We start from the raw sequence: 6224 nt of genomic DNA on the forward strand, positions 1-6224 counted from the left end.
TCCGCTGTGTGGTTCTAGTCTTCGTATCTTGGGAGTGGGGACTGGTTAGTAATACACTACCACTAATAGCATCAGGTTTCTTAATCTGACAGCTGAGGATGCCGGGGAGGAAAAGGGATGCTTGTGCCGAAGCACCTAACGTGAGTGTCTTGGCAGTTAACCTGAAAGGGAGTTGCGGTCCCTTCACTGGACACATCAGCACACTTTGTCATGTGCAGAGGTCATGGTGCAGGAGGCAGTCACATGCTTACATGACTTCATTTCACAGGACTGGAAAAACTTTTGTCCTGTGCTGGGGGAGATGCTGCAGTTAGTGTCTTCTCCACTAAAATACATTAGCTTGCCACTACTGCTGCTATATTACACCTTTTCATATTGAATTATACTTGAACAGGGCAAAACATCTTTAAATGCCAACCGGTACAGAGTGACAGGGTTGTGAAATCAGTAACAGCACACTGCTTTGGCACAGTTTGAACTAGTGTATTGTCTCCTTTGGTCACTGCACTGCAATAGCAATGGCAAAGATGTGCAGTGCCCAGCTTCCTGATACGGGCCGGAGTGCTCCAAGTGTTGATGTAAGGTACTAACCTCAGTTTTGTACTGATCAGCACTCAGCGGCTCAGCTTGAAATACTGAGCAGCTAATGAACTCAAGCAAATCTGGACTCTGTCCAGACTTATTCCTAGCAAGAATTAGCCAGGTAGCATGCCATTTTTCAGACAAATGGTACTTATTTTGTAGCTGGTGCGTCAAAAGGAATTTGGGTAAGGCAGCTGGAACTGAAGACCAGCTCTAGGATTAGTATGACTGTAGGAGTTTCCTTCCTCTCAACTTAAGAATTTACTGTGACTTTATAGCAATACTTACAAGCTGATGGTGGAACACAGTAAACTGATAGATTAAATACTAGAACAGCTCATGACCTGTAGAGAATTGAGCTAGCTTGGGGATCCTTAATAGCTTCAGTCTAGAAATCTAATTACAGGAATGACTGAGTTCTCAGGGAAAGCAAAGCTGCCAGCTCTGAGTAGTTTTGCTTTAGTTGCTCTCCTGATATCTTGAGATCTTGCTAAGTTTGCTGGCTTATATACATTTGTGATCTTAAGTTCTAAAATGCATCCAGAAACATATACTCCCTGGCATTACAGTGTGGCTGTACCTCAAATGTGGAACAAACTCTTATATATCAGAGTACTTTACTCTTTCTTTTAACAGTTAAGTCGTTCTCAGCAGGAAATAATCCCTCCTGTAGTGAGTTAAGTGGAGGACTTAATCCAGTTTATGAAGCTGCGGTGTCCATCCAGGTCTCTGAAACCTTGGATAAGATGGTTTTGCAGAAAACTTTCTTTAAAATTAGCTTCCCATGAATACCCACCCGTTCAGTGAGATAAGGCTAATGCTCTCACGTGGCATGATCTGTTCATGCAGAACATGCTGCAGAGTGCAGCATCTGGAGACTAACTTCTGGGCTTATGATACTGTCAAGTAGTAACTTGCTTGAACCTATGTACAGGCTTTTACAGTCATGCGTTCCCTGTGAGAACCTGAGTATGGATTTCCTTCTGTAATAGCTTTTGCTGTTTGTCAAGCCTTAGGGGAATTTTCCCCAATCTGGCAAACGTTGACCAACTACAGATCTGGCATCAGAGATGACAAGCATTGCTGTCCAGCTGCTTTGATGTCTTGTGTGCTAGGTGGAAACTGATCCCTCCATAAATGACTGCAAGGACATCTGCAGCCCTTGGCATAACATTCTACCTGCATTCAGCTGCTCACTCTGTGGTAGCACTTGAGCTCCTTACACTATTGTTTGCTCCCTTGCATCTTTAAAGGTTACTGGTTTCTTTTGGTACAAACACCAAGTGAGAGGAGAAGGGAGGAAGAATGTCTAACAAAGCTGCTGCTAGAAGCAGAATTCTGATAGAGGCTGCTGCTGTCAGCTCTGTTGGGCCAGATGAGCCAGGCCCATAAACTCAGGAGGAACACATCGCTTGGGTAAGTTCTGTTTCTTATTGGCTACCTAATGTGGTATTTTACAAGGCTTCTATTTCCCTTCTCCCCTTTTTTTAGGGCTCTAGAATGAAATGGTAGCATAGCAGAAGAAAATGCTCATAATTTTGCTCCTTAAAAATAAAAATTCTAAGCAGGTGAAGCCTATTCAAGTTAGTACAAACTACAGGAATGATACAGGAAAGACAGTAGTATCCGTAAGGTCCAAAACTTAATTTTGAAGTAATAGCTTCTTTTTTTAGCAACTGCAGTGCGTAAAGCTGGCACTTACAGCATGACAAGGATCCCTTAATAAGGCTGTGTGAAACAAGGAACAACTTTTTTTTTTCTTTCCCCAAGCAAAGCCAGCAACAATTACTCAGAATCATAAAAGATTTCTTCTTTTTTTTTTCAACTCTAAAACTGACAAACCCCTTGTTCTCTGATGCCTGCTTGGGCAGTATGATATACTTAGGCAAAGCTGACTGTTTAACTGCTGTACAGTTAATGTTTGTGCTTCAATGTGTGACATTTTAATTGGCAGGCTAGAACTTGGCCACTGAGAAACTCTTGGTGTGATTAAACCAGCATGACAGTGGATCCAATCTGTACTGAAAAAAATGAGGCTAGAAATCTTGCAAATCATGGAACAAGTAGCACTGCACGCACCTGGTTCCCATAACATCCAGTTTAGAAAGCGTGTGCACTACCTTGTGACAGGGCGTATTTCTCAACTGTAAAACTTCTTTCAGTCTTTCTGGGTCCTTCCTGTTCTGCTGCAGATAGTTTGGCTTGTTACTTCTTTCCAAACTGACTCTATTTCTTTTTTTTGCTTTATAGAGTACCCCAAGAGTGCTTCAGTCTCATTGTTCCCACAAAGTAAAATTGGGCATCTTGAATCTGTGATAAAATATTACAGAAAATAAGGCTGAAAACTGCTTAACAACACCAGAGTGCTTTGACGCTGGTGTGTAATTAGGTTGTGGTTTGCAGAGTGAATTAACGCTTGCTATAGCAACCTGCAAGTGCACCAGTCCAGCTTAATGGATCTGGAGTCTTTTTGTTCTGTTACACCTCTTACTTCAGCAAGCACTCAGCTTTCAAAGAGTTTGTTGCTAGTATAGCTTTCTTGTTCTTCGATATTACATGTTGTCTGCGGGCATCTTTCTAAAGGTAATGAGAGAGCCTGACTCATATTTTACTAATAAAATGCTGCAAAATTCTTAGCATAGGTATGTGTTTCAGTCTGGAGCCTTTGAGATCTTTCAGGAAGGTAGCAAAATCCATCCATCTTCTTTCAAGCTAAAATAGACTATAAAGTTGCCAGCTGTTAAGCATTAAGATGGTATGAATTTGAAATACAGTCAGGTAGGGTAAGTCTTGTCTTGCTTTTATGTATCAGAATTTAAAAATTCTGAGTCAAATTCTGAATTTATTCAGTCATGCATTCTCCTGCATGGTTCAATGACTCAAGGAGATTTTTTTTTTTCCCCTGTCTGTTGTGGTTTTAATCAAGACTTTAAAATACCTTCATCTGAAAATCTGTATTTCTCCTTTTTCCCCCTAGTGGTTATGAAAGGAAGGAATTAAAGTCATCGGGTCTGGTTTTTTTTCCGCAGTGGTGAGGTCTCCAATATTACGCAGAGCACAAATTCCCAAAGTGCTGGTTGTCCAGCTGGGAAGCTAGGAGTAGATTTGAGTGGGAAGGGATGGTTAGCGAATCTTTGAGTTGCTCTCCTTTTGGAAGATACATTTTTGTTTTCAGTTAGAGGGTAGGGAAATGGTCTCATCTAGGGAAAACTGCTAGCAGGGTTTGTCTGCTGGAGGAGTTTCTTTCAGTAACATATCATGCTGTGAGGGAGGCGTGACCACGGTCTGGTAGCAGAATGATAACCTGTAAATGCTGTATGCAGTACATGGATTTCACTTGTCTTCTGAGATGAGTCAGGCCCACTCAAACGTTAATGTAACAGGGACTTCTGCTGGGCTTGGTAATCTCAGTGAATAATCTTGAGTGTCACCAGGAGCTCTTTTTGTATGTGTGTTCAAGTGGGAATCATGCAAGTTGTTTTGGAATAGCAGCATCTTATAATCACAGGAGCTCCTGCTGCACACACTTGAAAGCTGGGGAAATGCTGACTCGAATCTTCAATACGATCACTTCTCCTTGAAGCCTATTACGCACAGGATCTGTTACGCATAAAGGAATCATTTGTTCTTGTCAGGGAACCTGAGAGGAAATTAATTTTCTTATTTTACCTTAAGACCCAGCTGATGTGGATGGTTAATGCCTGGAAAGGTTTGTAGTAGTTGATGAGTTGTAACAATTCAGATAATATAGCTGTTCAGTAAAGGATGAGATTCTCTGATTCAAGGGCATGTTAATAAAGTTATCAGCACTATATTGACCACTTATGGTCTCTGAAACTCTGGTGTGCTGCTGGGTACATCAAGCTGTGCCAAAAAAAAAATCATTTTGAGGAGGGGCAAGGGAGGGATAAATTGGAACTGATCACATGGGGTCACTGTTTACTTGCTTCTTAGGATCCAAAAAACTGTCTGCAGTCAATGTTTGGGTTTACAAAAAAAATCATGGAATCATCATCTTCAGTATTTCTCTTTTAAATTCTGATTATTAAGGCATGGAGGGATGCCATGAGGTGTACAGGCTGCAATAGCGCCTGACTGTGTATTTCACAATTCTCCTGTCTTTCTGTGGCAACAGAAACAAGCACCAGCCACCTGCAATGGAAATGGGTTCAGATTGTCAGAGGGTTGTTCCCATGAAAATCCCTGAAGTGAGAGTGGTAAGATGGACTTGATGTCCTGTCTGTAACAGTAGCTCCTCTTTTATGCTTTGACCACCCATTTTGTAGGAGATACTCTTAACCATGCAAGTCTGGTCAAGTTTTACTTTGATGGAAGTCAGTTACGGGATTTAAAACACACCTTTTGCAGCCTCTGGTATTTCAGGGGCTGCTTATCTTCTTTAGATGCTCTTCTCCTTCAGGCATTCTGCTGACACATGGTGCTAGCAGCTTCTTGGAGGTCAAGATGGTTTGCAATCTGCAAGTGATTAAATATGAATAATCCTTTCCCTGTTCAGGAAAGTAAGCACTGCTGTGAATCCCACTGAGGCTGATGAGAATTAAGCATGTGGTGCGGTATTTTCTCGGACCGGATGAGATCTGTAGGATCCAGTGTTTGTTGTGAAGTCATGGCCTCACAGCAGTGGGTACACATGTCCACAAGCATACATTAATGTTATGATAATTTGGTGAAAAGGTAGAGAGAAGTTAGAGATTACTTAGATATCCTAATGCATTTCCATTTGCTTACCATCTTTGAAATAATTTATCTTATTTTTGCCATTCCAATACTGCTAACTCAAACACCAAGTAGCTGCTCTGCATCCACGACTGGCACCATGGATGCTTGTTCCTTCCATGTACCCTCCACGTGTTAATTCTGTCCCCTTACTTCTCTGTGCTGGAGGAGGGTGGCCTTAGACTTGACATGAGACCACCTCTGTGGACTTGTCTGTCTATCTCAACTCTGTTCTGAAACCATGTATAGTTCTGGCCTCATCTGGGGATGAGTTCTGCAATGCAGGTACATGTTTGTTTGCTTTTAATCCTGGCAGAAGGATGTTTGCATTTCCCAGATGGTTTTTCTGCAGGCGGTTTAGCCGTGAAGCCTCAGCTGTATCACTGCGCTGTAGCTGCGGCGTTCTCTCTCAGATGAGGCTGGCAGCTGGCATCCAGCTGCCTGATTGCTGAGCCTTGGTGAGCAAAAGTCATGTCACAAAATGCACGGATAGCAAGTCTTGACAGGAGCATGATCTACGCACGGCTGCAGGAGACTTCTTACACAAAATGTTCCCTCTTTGGAACGGAGTGGCTGTTCCAAGGTGCAAAGGGAGACCAGCTCCGGTGCTCCCTGCTTTCTGTGAAATTCCAGGCACAAAGGAAAGCAGTGTTGGTTCCTCTCCCGAGCATTCCTGTAAATACAGCTTTCAGACACAAATTAGTGAAGGGCCGTCTTCCTTCGTCTGCAGCTAAAGCAAAAACAAGTAGTGGTGCAATTTGCACAGCCTCATTATTTAGGAGCAGTAGGTAACAAAGCTCCTGATACCTAAACAATGAAACATGTGAAGCGACTCCAAAGTGTCAGTTTCTGTTCCGATTACAGTGTTGGGTGTTCACGTGTGACTGCTGCCCTGGGCGGTTCCG

The sequence above is a fragment of the Chlamydotis macqueenii genome, chromosome 17, assembly GCF_036417535.1.
Source record: "Chlamydotis macqueenii isolate bChlMac1 chromosome 17, bChlMac1.mat, whole genome shotgun sequence".
Classification (NCBI taxonomy): domain Eukaryota; kingdom Metazoa; phylum Chordata; class Aves; order Otidiformes; family Otididae; genus Chlamydotis; species Chlamydotis macqueenii.